General features: G+C 45.3%; 1 long non-coding RNA gene across 2 annotated transcripts in view; it reads left to right on the top strand.

Moving 5' to 3' along the window:
- The first annotated feature begins 8,356 nt into the window (after positions 1-8,356).
- The window catches only part of LOC119086346, a 78,741-nt gene continuing 71,511 nt past the window's right edge, over positions 8,357-15,586 (top strand). For both annotated transcript variants that reach the window (XR_005089609.1, XR_005089608.1), the window contains exon 1: positions 8,357-8,622. This is a non-coding gene — a long non-coding RNA (uncharacterized LOC119086346). The remainder of the gene's footprint in view (positions 8,623-15,586) is intronic.

Below are 15,586 nucleotides of genomic sequence, written 5' to 3'. Positions count from 1 at the left end.
ACACACACACACGAGTAAAATGCCTTTTTAGAAAGGATGTACAAGCGGGGGTGGACACGCTTTAATCACATTGACAGACAGGCGATCTGTATCAAGAGTGGCACAAGTGATTAGAAAGCGAAGCTAACAGAGAAATCCTTTCGAAAAAAAAAAAAAAAAAAAAAAAAAAAGGATGTACAAAAATGAATAGATAAAGTGAAGAACATAGGGAAACTGATTTTGAAAAAATTTCAAGTTTTTGCTTACTTAATGACTTACTACAATTCTTTTTTTTTTTTTTTTTTTTTTTTTTTTGGTTTTTTCGAGACAGGGTTTCTCTGTGTAGCTTTGTGCCTTTCCTGGAGCTCGTGGTAGCCCAGGCTGGCCTCGAACTCACAGAGATCTGCCTGGCTCTGCCTCCCGAGTGCTGGAATTAAAGGCGTGTGCCACCACTGCCTGATGACTTACTACAATTCTTATGGACTTATTTCTAGCTTTAAAATAACAGAGAAATACAAGAAGACAAGTAAGAACATTTACAAGTCTGATTTACAGTTGCCTCACCCATGCTAAAATGCACTCAAGTTTTTTTTTATTCTACTTTTGATAGTCACAACACAATTGCTTAAATGTCAGCCTTCTAGCTCTATTACTGCCCCCTCCCAGACTTATAATCTTTATTTTTCAATTGCAAAAGAATACATGTCTTCGTTTCTCCATATATGGAGATAGTAGATCTTGACCCCACCATCCCATGATAAAGCATAGAGAATAGGGGTATCAGGCCACTGCCTCCCACTGTTCATTCTCCTAATCCCACCTGGGACTTCCGTGTTGGTTTTAAATGCAGTGCTTGTTACCATGTGAGAAAGGTCACCAGGCACGACAAAACCCAGTATCAGAGCTTTATTTGGGGTGGGGGTGGGGGTGGGATGGGACAGAAGAGAGTGACCAGGCCTGTGAAAGACATGTGGGGGGGGGGAGCAGAGGAGAGGGGAGGAGTCTGTGACTGGCTTTTTAAGGATTCCCCTGCACATGCGCAGGTGGGCTTCCGGAGCTACACCAAGCACGCGCAGATTGCGTGCTGCGTAATAAGACCCAAGACCCCTTCCTTAACTACTGAGCTGCGAATGTGCACTGCAGCTGGAGGAGAGAGCAGAATCCTAACATTCTGCACTGACCATTGTTTGCTGGGTGCCTTTTCAGACCCCTTCCTTTGATTCTGCTAGTGATTCCATTTTTAAAATGCAGCTGCACTTTGGAAAGAAAAGACCACACACTCTCATTCCACTTGAGTGAGAAAGTCTACAGACTGAGGAGTAGAGGGCAAAAGCTGGTAGGTTCAAATGACGTGATCAGGTGGAGCCCTTGATCCTTGTGAAAAGACACACCAGGGCTCCCTGCTGTCCCCCACTCCCACAGTGCCTGCATGAAGAGGGGAGCCAGTGCCATGGTTCAACAAGATGGCGGCCTCCAAGGATGGAGAAGCAGCTTCTCCAGAAACCAGCAGCAAGGCTCCCTAAGGTTTGACCACATTACCTACCTACGGAGCTTCATTCAGTCTTTTCTCGTCTGGCCAGCTCAGAGCATCGAGACTTCTCTTCAGGCTCCAATCCCATTTCTGTCATGACTTCCAAACCCAGTCTGAATTTGTTCCTACAGACTCTTAAGTCTCACAAAATAAATCCATCCGATTTCAGAATCTGGGCTGGACTGACCCACAATCCCTCACTGCAGCAGAGAAAGCACAGCAGCTCTCCCCCCCCTGGTTACTCGATGCTCCCAAGGAACTGGAGCTCTGGTCAGGAGTCTGTTAATTGTATGGAAGCCCAGAGAGGACAGTCTCTCCAGATAATTAAATTTACTAGTGCTTATTTTACAAATGAAAATAAAGGGTAATTCATGAGGCAAAACTGTAATAAACAATGTTAGTTCATCTATAGAAAGGTGGAAATGAGGCATAAAAACCAACTTATTTGGCTACAGCTTGAACAGCCAGCCGACTGATTACAGCTTAACTAGTTAATTGGCTAATACTAGATAATTGGCTACAGGGCACCCTGGCAACCAACCCAAGCACAGTTAGTGTGGATTAACACTTTGGTCTGTTTGCTCAGCCCTGGACCCTCTCTAGGACTGGTAGCTTCTCATGGTTTTATGTAAGGTTACCATGGGGGAACTAATCAGGGTGAAGTGCCATGGAATTTAGGACTTGGGGCTACCTTAGAAGTCGTGAAGAAAAAATGCTCCTTTGTGAGTGCTGACCCTGAATTAAAACCAAGTGAGGGCAGGACCCAGCACTTCAAAGAGTCAACCAGAAGTCTGTGTGTGGTGGGGGAAGTCAGGGGAAGCTGGGTCTGTTGAGGGGGTCAGAGTGAGAAAGTGGCCAAGGGTATCGAGGAAGAGGACATGGTAAGGGACAGAGTGGGAGACCCAGGCATAAACTTGGCTGTGACAGGCCTGGTACAGGAGTCCACGTTTTATCCTGAGTCATGGGAAAGTTGAGCTTTCCAGTGAGGGTCGTCTTGGTGGCTGATGGAGAATGGCTTTGAAGAGGGCCGGAAGGAAGGTGGGAGAATGAAGTCTGGCTCTTGTAGTGGTCTAGAGGGAGGTGGTTCTGGCTCAAGCCAGGGCAATGGGAGCTGCGAAGAGGTGGACAAGTGGTTTTTTTTTTAAATTATTTTTTATTTATTTTAAGTACACTGGTGTTTTGCCTATATGTGTGTCTGTGTGAGGGTGTCAGACCTCGGAGTTACAGACAGTTGTGAGCTGCCATATGGGTGCTGGGAGCTGATCCCGGGTCCTCTGGAAGACCAGTCAGTGCTCTTAACTGCTGAGCCATCTCTCTCCAGTCCAGGGATATTTAATGTGTATCCAGACTGTCAGACCTCGGGAGAGCAGTTTCAAGATCCTCCAAGGATACCAAAATCCACAGGTGCTCAAAAACCTTTGGATAAAGTTTATAATATTTACCCAAGATCAGAATACCTGACACCACCTCCTATTTTCCTGAGATTATCTTTGCATTACTTATATAATACCTAATATCATGTGAACCCATGCCAGCAGCTATTGTGTTTGCCTAGAGAATGATGACAAGAAAAAAGTTCATCCATGCTCTGTACAAATAAAAACGCTTGGTTGAACCTGTAGAAGCAGGAGCGCTGGATGAGGAGAGTGGACATGGGCGTTTGTGCTGATGGAACTTGGGGGAGGTTGGATGCTTTTTTGAAGGAAAGAAAGCAGTGTCCCACAGAGAAGAGTCCGATTTCAGCATCTGGATACAGGATGATGATTTAGAGAGTGAGAGGCCATGTTAATGGAGCATATAAGAGGCAATGTTTATTTTACTAAAATAATAATTAGTATATTATCTGGCAGAGATATTCACGTGCGATGGATTTTTCAAATACTCCCAGACATTAATTTACATTAGATGTTCTTCTCTCCTGCTACAGAGGCCACTTAACATAGACTCTATCTCCCTGTGATTAGATTTTGTTTGCTTGATGGCTTAACTCATTTTGTCTCGGATCTAGTTATTGCTCCTACATTAACCTAGCAGCTCATTGCACTGTTGTCTAAATAACATGGAACAGCTATTTTCAACATTGCAGATCTATCATATTCCGATATTTCCACTTCTCACCAAGTTCTGCCCTCTCCAGAGACAGTGGAGCTGAGCATAGATGGCGTCAGACTCTGAGGCCAGCTCTCGGGGTAACTAGAGGAAAGGCCTGACCGGCTTCTGCCGTCTGATTCGAAGGATCTCAAGAAAGGAGGCAGGACTTGACCTTAGAAAAGGCTGGGTCACTTGTGTTTCCTTTTGTGGCTCCCAACCCTGGGCATGGCCACTGTGGCTCACACCAGTGGAACGGTGACTGTGGGATTGGGCCCCAAGCTTGTTTAAAGATTTGACTTGGTCATATCACGATGAGTAATGTTTACTTCAATCCCTGAGTCGGGAGATTTGCCTGTCAGCTCTGAAGACAGAAGCCTTCTCCGCGCTGAGCTCTCCAGAACACGTGATAGTACTGGAAGTACCTGGAAGACAGGTCGCTGTGTGTGTGTGTGTTCAGTATTGATTTCTTCATGGATTCCAGGGTGTATCATCGGCCATACTCGTGTTGAATTCTGAATTAGATACTTCCTGGCCGAGGGCTAACACACTGACGCTTGTGTTGCCGAGGGAGGCAGCACAATTCATCCTCCTGGCGGTTCTGGCCGACCTCTGGGTACCTTGGATGTGGACAGTGTGTCTGGTTGTCCGTCAGGATGTTTGGGATGGACAAATAGCTAAACGTGGAGGAGCCTGGGAAAGCATTGGGAAGAGGGCAGAGCGGCCGATCTCAACCCCCCTCCCCAGCCATAGTGAGTCACTGAAGGAACGACAGTCTTGTCTCATGGAGATTTCCACCCACTGGTGAAGCATTTGTTAAATTCTTGCCAAATATTCATCATTACAAGCTATATTATTATTGTTTCTATTTGAATAAAACTTCATTAGGCATTTAATTTCTTTTCCTGGTCTAGAAAACAGAATTAAAATGCAATCGAATGAGACCTAGCACTCCAGTTTTCCGAGGTACCATCCGATATTTATATAAACGGTATGGTGCTTTTTGAATTCTATTTCCCTGCTTTGGAAGAAGTTGATATTTCTTATGTTTTGAACCTATTGTTCAGCTTCAGTCTCTGTTGCCTGTGGTAACACAGTCTCCAGGGTCTGGTTCCTCTGCAGCTGTCATTCATCTCTGGCATTCTCGCTCTCGGAAAGACGGTGACTTCTAACACCCAAAAGTCAGAGGTAAAGAGACTAAAATTCCCTCTTTCCAGAGTCAGCTAGTCAGCTGACAAAGAATAACCAAGTGCCCAAACACTGACTTCTCCCTGGAGACATGGCCGACACCTTGACTGCAGAACCAGTGTCCGGTCACTTGAGATCATCAGGTTGGTTAAGGAAGAAAAAGAAGCTACAGAATTTGAAGAGGATTGACATTTTTGTTAAATTAAAAAAAATGTATTTGAGCCTTGGGAGTCTGTTGGAGTCCAGCTCCAACCTGTGGAAGTGTTCTTGGCAGGGACGAGAGAGGAATGAGGAAGTATTAAATAGAAGGATAAAAGGAGACAATAAGAAAGACAGAGACACAGGAGAGCTTCCAGAGGGCCCTGGGTCAATACCCAGCTGCCCCGAGATTTATTCTAATGGGCTTTTTATACACTGCCAAGGGGAGAGGCAAAAGACCTCCCCGTTTCAAGATCAAAGCACAATGTACAGTCAAGTGTAGACCCTTCAAAACACGTAGTAACCATACCCATGGCCAAATCATCCCAATTATGCAGCTTTACTGGGTAAAGCAAGCTCAGATTCTCTGACCCTGAGTAAGGTCTCACTAGGGAGCCTCTGTAGACCCCCACAGGAATCAGCATCTCACATCTTGACCAAGGGACCAGGCAGGCCTCTCTTTTAGTGAGTTCATTGATATATTAATATGGGGTTCTTAGGAGGCCTAGGAGAGGGAGGCTATAGAAAAAGGAAGAAACAAACCACTCCCCCATAACTGGCTATATTTGCAGCTTTGCACTCACCTAGAGTCGCCTGCGTACCCAGAGAAGCCATCTTTAAGGACCAGCAGCGTCAGAGTCAGCAACGACCTTAGGAATCACTGAACTTAGAAGTTCCCCAACCTGGGTGTGTGTCAGAACATCTTCAGATACACAGATTCTATTCCCGAGTCCCCCAGGTCTGGGAGGAAGAGAATGGCATTCAAGGGGTTAACGCCCCCCACTCCCAACTCCACCCCCCTGCTTTATCAATTCCTCCCCAGCTTAATCTTTACTGGCTGTACGCCCAGGCAAGGAGGAAAAAAAAAATCATCTTTTTTGAGAGGCGTCCAGGGATGGTTATATTTTAGTTTTTATGATAGAAAAGGAAGGAAATACACAATCAAACTAAGACAAAATTCTACTTATACATTTGTGAGTATAGTTGAATAGAGAGGTTTATAGCTATCATTTTGTGATAGATAAAGCGTCTCCCCTCCCCATGTGTCTATCCCTCCCTCCTCTCTTTCTTTCACAGGGTCTCACATATCTCACACAGGTCTTGAAGTCACCATGTAGTTGAGGATTGTCTTGAACCCCATTCCTGATCCCCCTGCTTCCGCCTTCTGAATATTCAGATTATGGGAGGAGTACTGTGCCCAGTTTCTGAAGTGCTGGGGATAGAGCACAGGGCTTTTGTGCATGCAAGACCGGTTCTCTACCACTGAGCTAAATGGCAAATCACCAGCTCCCTGTCCCCCCCCCAAACAACAACTATACTCTTTGTTTGTTTGTTTGTTTGTTTTGAGACAGGGTTTCTCTGTGTAGCTCTGGCTGTTCTAGAACTTACTCTGTAGACCAGGCTGGCCTCAAACTCAGAGATCCGCCTGCCTCTGCTTCCCCAAGTGCTGGGATTAAAGGCATGCGCCACCACGGCCTGGCCAACTATGCACTTTCTACATTCTCTATATACATTTTTGTGTATAAGTTTTGAAAGATGCTTGTTCTAGGAGTTTTCCACATCATGGCTAATAGAGCAATGGGTGCAGAAAAATAAATTTCATCACAACCCGAGCATTGGTAAATCAGGCTTAAATTTTTATATGACGAAACAGAGAGAAATGGTGTCCTAGACAGCACAACAGGAAAAATTATTACAATTACAATGAAATGGGAAGTTCTTGATCCTCAGGCCAGTGCTGGGCCCACAGCCCTATCATTCACATAAAACCTAGAGTCAGAGGTCCCGATAAGGAATTTGGGTCTGAGTCTACCAGCCCAGCGACATTCTATTCTTGTCCTTCTGGCAACGGTTGACATTACCGTTTATACGCATGCTCCAAAGTGCGTCCTCCTCTCTCTGACCAAACAGGACTCCCTTTTTGGTGATGAGTCAGGGCTCTGCATGTTTGTAGCCCAGGGAACTGCGTCCCTGGTGATGGAGACAGGGAGCCTGGCTGCCAGGGTAAATATCCACATCCTAGTGTGGCTGCTCGGAAGTGTTGGAGGAGGAAAATCTAAGAAAAGAAGTTGCTTCCCCGTCGTTGTCTGTCTCTCAAGCAGCTTGCATTGGCAGCAAGGACAGCGCTCCAGATCGCGCATCAGCCTGAGTCACTGCGGTCCATATCACTGTAGGTTTGCGTGGGAATCACACTCATTCCTCCTTCTGTGAAACATGCCAGATCTCTTTGGAGACAAGGGGCCTAAGACCAGTCTTAGATTTCGGTGGGTCTGAAGTTTTGCCTCAGGGGCCATTTTAGCTTTTTCTTTTCTTGACTGGGGGCAGAAAACAAAAATGCTCCCCAAGTTTGATGCAGGACAACCTTGGGGCATTTCTCTTTGTTTTCATTTTCCTGATGCTATTATTGCAAGTCACTAAAACAAACACATCCTTTTAATTTCCATGGGAACACAGCCACAGCCACACAATTGTGGCTTGCAAGGAGGCTCCAAGGTTCATATGTCTGCTGCCGGAACTGTTTTGTTCTGTTCTCCACGGAGCAGGGGCACTCTGACCCTTGACTGGGTGTTTTTGCCATTGCCAGAATATTAAGCTCTATTGGTTAGCTAGAATTTGCTTAGAGAAAGCCTGCAGATGTTGCCCAGTCTCCCTGAACTTTCATTTACTTCTGAGGGAGTTTGTGCTTATAGGGCTGGTTTATCCTTATTTGGTCTGCTAGATAGTGATACTTTGAGCTTGTTATCATCTGTTAAAAATTCCGTATGTCCACATAGACTAGTGAACCTCCTTCCTTCTCTATTTTCCAGGCGTCCAATTCCTTTCCCAACTACTTGTCCTACATTCATATATACTTCTAAGTATATGTTATATGCTCACAAGCCTATCATATATACACATTTCTACATATACAAATAGGTTATGTAGATGGTGGCATGCTATATGTGCTATTCTGTTTCGAATTACACTAGATCTTGGAGGTCTACTGATCTCAAGGCATAACATGGTCTTAGCCTATCTCTAAGGCATTTAGTTTGTTTCTAATATTTGGCTATTATAAGCAAAGATACATTTCACCTATGAGAATGTATTTATGGGATAAATACTGGGAGTCAGTTTCAGGTTCAAACAAGTTTCAGTGATTATTGTCAAATTGCCTTCCAGGAAATTATGCTAATTTACATTCCCATTAGCAATTCCAGAATGTGTGTTTTTAATATAAATGTTTGTTAGTTAATTGCTAATCAAGGCTAAATATTTTAAATTTTAAATATTTCACCTTGGGGCTGGAGAGATGAATCACCTCGGTAATTCAGACCCTAGCCAGGCTGCTCCCACCTACATAATTCCACCTCTAGGGAGTCAGACCTCTTCTTCAGGGCAAACACGAACCAGAGAAAGAAATTTGAAGAGGGGAGAGGCTGTGTACTCCCAAAGCCCTCCCATAGTGATGCACTTCCTCCAGAAAGGCAACGCCTTCTCCTTCTCCCCAATAGCACCACCGACTGGGAACCACGTGTTCAAATGCTTGAGCCTCTGGGGGCCATCTTCATCCAGACAACCCAGGAACTTCCATTGAAGGCTCAAAGGGGCATAAATAGGGTACATCTTTGCTTTGGACGTTATGCACAGGAGATCTGGTAAGTTCCACAGAATGGCTGTTTAGAATATTTTTCTTTGGCCCTTTGCTGGGCATTTGGTTCTTTATCTGTAAATGTTCACAGGCAGGATGACGTCAGGTTCTGGTTACGAAATGTCCAATGTGTTCAACAGCTAAAGCAGACAGATTTTCCATTGTTTCCAGGAAATGTGCTGGCTGGTGTCACTGGAAGTTCATGGCCGTCAGCCTCCATGCTGTTCGGTGACCCGCCTCTCCCAGGCAGCCCCCCTCCTTGAATCTCACCTTACTGGAGTTCACTTCTATTGGCACTTTGCGTTTCTACTCCTTCATTTGTAGTGGGGGAGTTTTGGTTTTCTAGTTCAGGACTATGTGTAAGTTTGAGGGTGCGTATATCCCCGAATGTAAATACAGCCTTGCTGGTGTGTGTTTGTCTGAGAAAGGTTTTACTCTGTGGCTCAGGCTGACCTCCAACTCATGGCAACCCTCCTGCCTCAGCTCCTGAGGGCTAGGGTTATAGCTGTGAGCCACCATTATCTTTCCCTTCTCCTGGGTTAACCAGAGAGTGCACCAAGACTGGTCTCTCCATCTCTCACCTGCCTTTCCTCACCGTCCACATCTGTAGGAAGCCTGTTCCTTTCCTGTCCTTTCTGTTTGTGTTACCTTCTCCGCTCACATCAGTAAGCAGATGTGCCCAGAACATCCTTTAGCTAAGGCGAATGTGCAGAAATGGCCTGCGATACACTTGCTTCCTCCCAGAGACTGCCAACACTAGTAGAGTTGGTCCGCACTTGTGTCTCTCATTTGCCCCCCCCCCTTCAGTCACTGGGTTGGTTCTCAACTTCCTGCTTGATGGACATGATTTGCCCAGTCTTTATTTCAGTCTTCACTGTCCTTGAAGTCGGGACCCTTCTGCAGTGTTCCCCATTCTTCCTTCTCGGGCGCTTCCCTCCTTTCTGGGACTTCATTCTGCTTGCTCCTTTAGTGTTCCAGAATCTTCCTCCCTTGCCCGTGCTCCAAGGCCAAGCTTCTTGTTTTTCACACTATGTGAGCTTGCCACACACACACACGTTCTCGAGAAGCCCAGCTGTAGTTTTTATAGAGTTTATAGTCAGCAAGACTCAGATTTTACTTTTGACCCAGTCTTAGAAATTTTGTTACCTGGATAAGACACTTGACAGGAATAGCATTAACTTTCCCATCTTTAAAATAGACATAATGATCTCCACATCACAGAACTACAGTTGGGAGTAAATTAAACCACATATATTTTAGAAAATGTGTTATTTACTGAGTCAACAAACATATTAGAACTCATATTATACTGAGCAGTATGTATATAAGCTTTTGTCTCATCTATCACATACCGTAAGAAATACACTTTATAACCTCACCTAGAAAACATAAAAATGATTTTCTTTGACAAATTTTGTTTTCCTTTCATTTGATATGATGTACGTTGTTACTTTCTCCTGTATTTCAATAAAACTTATATCAAGTTAGACTCCACTAGGCTTCTGAATGTACTAATGAATTAATTTACTAATCTACAGTTTGGAAAACATTCTTGACTCTGGGGATGGAGAGTGTGGTGGTTTGAACATGAAATTTCCCCCATAGGTTCAGACATTTGGCCTCCAGTTGGTGGTGCCATTTTGGGAGGTGGTGCAGCCTTGCTGGGGGAAGATGGCAGTGGTGAGGGGTGCTCTGAGAGTCCACAGCCCCCCCACTTCCACTCTCTCTGCTTCATGTTTGTGATTGGGAATATCATCTCCCAATGCCTGCCACCTTGAAGCATTTACCTAATTGTTCTTTATCAATAAAAACTCAGGAGTCAGATATCAGGGTAAGAACCTGAATGATCAGAGAAGTGGGGGAGAAGGAACCAGTGACCTCCTCTCTCCCCTCTCTCTCTCTCTCTCTCTTTCTCTCTCCCCCCTCTTTCTCAATCCAAAAATGCCAAGACTCTCTTTAAGCCCCACCCACTACTTCCTGTGTCTCTCTATCTGTCCCACTTCCTGTGTCTCTCTATCTGTCCTACTTCCTGTGTCTCTCTATCTGTCCTTGTCAAATCTCTATGGTTAATTTTGGTCAGCTAGTAGCTAGCTCCACCCTCTGATTCAAAGCAAACTTTATTGGCAGTGTCGGGAGTGTCAGAATGTGACCAAAATATCCTACAACACCATCTGTTGCCTCCCCTGCCCCCCCTAGAAAGGATTCTTTTTAAACACATATATGTTTAATTTTTAAAATTAAAATAAAGTAACTTAATTTTCTCCCTTCCCTTTCTAGTCCCCCAAACCATACAGTACCCTTGTCCTTTCTCAAGTTCATGGCCTCTGTTTCTTTAATTGTTGTTACACACCCCACCCACACACACTATTATTATTATTAATTAATGAATACAACCTGCTTAGTCTATATAATGTTACTTGTGTCTATATGGTCTCAGGAATGACCACTTGGTATTAGATATGTAATGGACCTTTGTCCTTCTGGAACGGTAAGTTCAAATAAACTCTCTCTTTCATAGTCGCTTTTGGTCATGGTCTTTTATCTCAGTAATAACAAAGTAGCTACTGCAGAGTGTCTTATGAAGAGAGACCCCTCTGTGGAGGTGATGTCCAAGTGGATATCAGAATTCGGCCATCTATACTTGGAGGATTCCCATGAGAACAGTGAGAGCAAACCCCTGGAATCAGACACAAGCATGGTATGTTCAAGGGAGACAAGCGCTGTGTGACTGGATGCCAGGGGACGCTCGGTACGAATAGAAGGCAGCTATGATGTTGACCATGGAGAAAAGAAAAGCCAGGGCCTGCCTCATCACTTTACTGCCGGATGCTCCACCAGACAGCCCTAGAGGCATCCCAGACTCGTGACATACTGAGTCTTCAAAGTCTCTCTCCTCTGCGCGTCCTGACTCGGAGGCTGCGGTTGTTCAACATGCTGTTCCACATCCTCCCTCCCTCCTTGCGTGCTCACCTCCTATTAGTTGCTAAGTCTTGTTTTGTTCTTCCTAAATCTCTCTAGAATATGTCCACCCTTAATTCCTGGACTCAAAGTGGTGTCTTTTCTAACCTCATTCTCATACTACAACCATATTAACCATTGTAAAATATGAATTCGGCCACGCCACCCTTTTAAATGAAAAGCACACGGTGTTCCTGATGGCTCTATTTTCAGAAACGTGAGAATTTTTTGCTTTATGCTTGTTGCCTATCTGTAAATAATGTCCCTCTGTACCAGATTCCCTTTGTCCCGCCCTCTTCCGCCTTCAGATGGCATCTTTAGTATACAGTGTATCTCCCCCAAAACCTTCCTCACCTGCTGACACATGCTGTCCCTCCCAGGAGCCTCCGGGTGCTCTGAACTCTGCCCCTCACAGCACCCCTCTGCTGTACTGTGATGGCCTACACACAAATCTGTCTGTTGGGAGGGTAGAGGTCAGTCTCCTGTGTGTGTTGCTACATCTCCAACATCTCCAAAATGACGGCATCAAGCTCAAGGCCACTCCACATATGCTAAAGGAATTAAAAAGGAAGAGCTGGGATTTGTAAATCACTGTTGACACTCAGTTATGAGCTGTTGGTTCCCATTCACAGCTAGTGTTTCATGAACAGTGTGGCTCTTTTCCTCCCCCAACCCCCTCCTCTAAAGCGGTGGTTCTCAACCTGTGGGTCACAGCCCCTTTGGGGTTTACATATCACGCACTTACATTATGATTCATAAAAGTAGCAAAGTTACAGTTATGATGTAGCAGCAAAATAATTCTGTGGTTGGGGTTCACCACAGCGTGAGGAACTGTATTAAAGCGTCCCAGCATTAGGAAGGTTGAGAACTACTTGTTCTAAAGGCAGGGTTTATCTCCATTTTGCAAATTAAAGGTGGAGGTTCCTGAGAATTTCTAATAACTCACTGAGGTTACCCAACTCTCAGGTGACAGAATTCAGACAGCCTTGGCTGCCTAAGTGAAAAAAAAATCCATATTCCTGATCCCTATGCCAGATGTGAGCTGGCTCTAGAACTTTGTTCTAACGGAGCCCTCACCGAAGGTGTGTATAACCAGAGTTGTTCTGAGCTGAGCGCTGTCTCTGCGCTGAAGAGGCCAGCTTGTTCCCTGGGCTTGAAATGGAACACCAGACCAGGCTGTGTCCTTCAGTTTGTCGAAGGGAACCTCAGAAAGTTGTTTTTTGTTTGTTTTTCCCAAGAACAAGTCTCCTAGAAGGCTTCGCTCCAGGAGCAGGTTCCTGTATGTCAGGAAGAAAAACTGACTGTCTGGGAGAGGAAGGAAGACTGGAGATCGGGTGGGTCATTCTCTGCATTTCGCATTCTTTTCGTAATTGCTAGTCTGTCTGGGGTGTGACCTTGTTTTTAACCCTACTTCAGGAACTGCCACCCTGAATTGTGATCCCCGGATTTACATTGTCTTTGTACTTGGGGGAAATTCTGGCGGACTGTTGTCATAGTCCAGAGGTCTGACAGGACTTCAGGGGCTTTGATTATGCGATTGTGCCGCGTTAGCCGGTGCCTGTCAGCTTTATGACGGGATGAATAGTTAAATGAGTGCCTTTCATTTGTAATATTCCAGACACTTGCCAGATTTCATTTTTCTTATTCTTTACTACCTCCATCTTTGGCAAGAGGGTGGCAATTGTTGGTTCTTTCATAATGAAAAGGCCAACAGAGGTCAGGGAGGTTAATTAAGTTACCTCACTGTAACATCCGGGTTACATTCGGTCAGCACAATGGGCTTATGTTTGAGTCAAATTGTTTCATCCCTACTGGGGAAGAAATGCACACTTTATATTTAAGGATCCATAATGCTTTCATGAATATTCATTTACCCTTCAACAACTATTATGGAGACCTACTGTATATCAAACAGTAAAGTAGTGGGGAAAAGACAAACACTTTGTCAAGGAACCGACAAGATGGTAGAGGTGGAACAGAGGAATCGTGGAAATATATATGTGTTACATGCATTTGCACCAATAATGTTCTGTAGATAAAGTACCAATAGAGTAACAGGATAGAAGAATGCTTGGGACAGATGAAGAAAGAATCCTCAAAGGCTTCCCACAAGATCGTCTCATGTGAGGTGTTACAGAGGATGAAAAGCCACCTTTTAGAGAGCTTGGGAAGAGCACTCCAGACAGAAGACACAGCTGTGAAAAAGGCCCTAACATGAAATGGGCGCAGACGGGAAGGAGCATGCTGTCACATGGGCCATGGTTAAGATGGATATCTTAGCGAATGTTATGGTTTCAATCAAGGATGTCCTCAAAGACTACCATAAATGACTGGCTCATGAAGGCACTAACTCCACCAACAGATTAATTCATTGATGGTTCATTCATGAACAGGCTATTAGAAAGTGGGCTAGTCCCTCCCTCAAAAGTCACCGGGGCCAGGCCTGTCTTTGACAGGGAGAGACTGCCCTCTGTCCTTCAGTTTCCTGGCCACCTTGAGGTGAGTCACCCACCATCTCCTACCATGGAGTTTTGGCTCACTACATGAGTAAAAGCCAGCCTAGAGTGGATTGAAAGTTTTGAAATTATGAGCCCAAATAGTGCTTCCTTTAACTTGTTTATCTGAGCTATTTTGTCACAGTGATGGACAAGTGACGGACCGCTTCAAAGAGGAGGGATGGGGACCTCTGGTTTGTTTTGACCAGACCTCTTGGTTTGTGGCGCAGAGGCGGACTGAGGGAGCCAGGATGGCACCGGGAGAAGAGGCAGAGGTTACTGCGTTGGTTCAAGGGGAGGGAACTTTTGAGTGTCGGCCTTTTTTGTGTCAGACACTGAGGAGCTCATAGGTGTGTCTTAGTACTCAGAGTCCTGTGACGTCATAATTACTGCCTTCACTTTTCAAATGTTGAGACTAGAAGGCTCAGTGTAAATCTCTACCTCTCCCAGGGCTACTCAGTCTGAGTGACAGAAGGGTTTAATTTTATTAATGAATTAAATTTACTTTTATATTAATGTAGGGTTGAACTGTCTTTTTGAGCTGTGGTGTGTCTTCAGAGACTAATGGGGTGTTCCCCACGGATGTCTCCCTGAGACTCTCAAACTGTTACACCCCATGGTGGTTTAAATGAGAATGTCCATTGGAGGCTCTTGGATTTGAATGCTTGGTGGTAGCACTGTCTGGGAAGGCTGAGGAGGCGTGGCCTTACAGGATGAGCGCTTAAAGCCTCGCCCAGCTTCCGGTTCACTCTCTCTGCTCTGTGCTTGTGGTTGAGGACCTGAGCTCTCAGCTTCCGGCTCCTGACGCCCTGCCTGCCATTTGCCGCCGCGCCTCCTCACCGTGATGGAATCTTATCTCTAGGAAACAGTAAGCCAAAAAGAAACTCTTTCTTCCGTAAGTTGCTTTTGGTCATGGTGTTTTGTCACACCAACAGAAAACTAACTCATACACCCGCCAAACCCACACCGTCTTCTCTCTGTCCCGACTAATCTGCCGCGCTCCTCGGTCCCAGGAGTAATCTGGGCTGGAAAAGTCTTGTGTCTTATTTTTCTTTATCCTCTGCCTTCCCTCATGGAGTAAAGAATTCTGGCTTGTGCTAAGCTGACAAAAACCTAGCCAGAACAATGGACGTCTAGGATGATTACATTTCCTGTGATGAAACACCGTGACCCAAAGCAAATGGGAGCGGAGAACTGGGAGGGGTTTATTTGGCTTCCATGTTCTGCATCACAGAACATGTGATGTGGGATGCCAAGGCATAAACTGAAACCAGACGTGTGCCCGAAGGTAGGAGCTGCCGCGGAGGTCACAGAGGGGTGCTGCTTACTGCCTGCTCCTTACGGCTTGCTCATCTGCTTTTTTACAGAACTTAGGATCACCAGCCCAGTTCCCCCACTCCCCTCCCCGCCCCCGCCTCACACACATTGGGCTGGGCCCTCTCTCATTAACCGCTAGTTAAGAAAATGCTCTACAGGCTTGCTTGCCTACAGCCTGACCTTATGGAGGCATTTTTAACA

Source organism: Peromyscus leucopus, chromosome 20, assembly GCF_004664715.2.
Source record: "Peromyscus leucopus breed LL Stock chromosome 20, UCI_PerLeu_2.1, whole genome shotgun sequence".
Classification (NCBI taxonomy): Eukaryota; Metazoa; Chordata; class Mammalia; order Rodentia; family Cricetidae; genus Peromyscus; species Peromyscus leucopus.
Note: the sequence above shows the minus strand (reverse complement) of the source record. Positions and strands in the feature narration are given on the sequence as shown.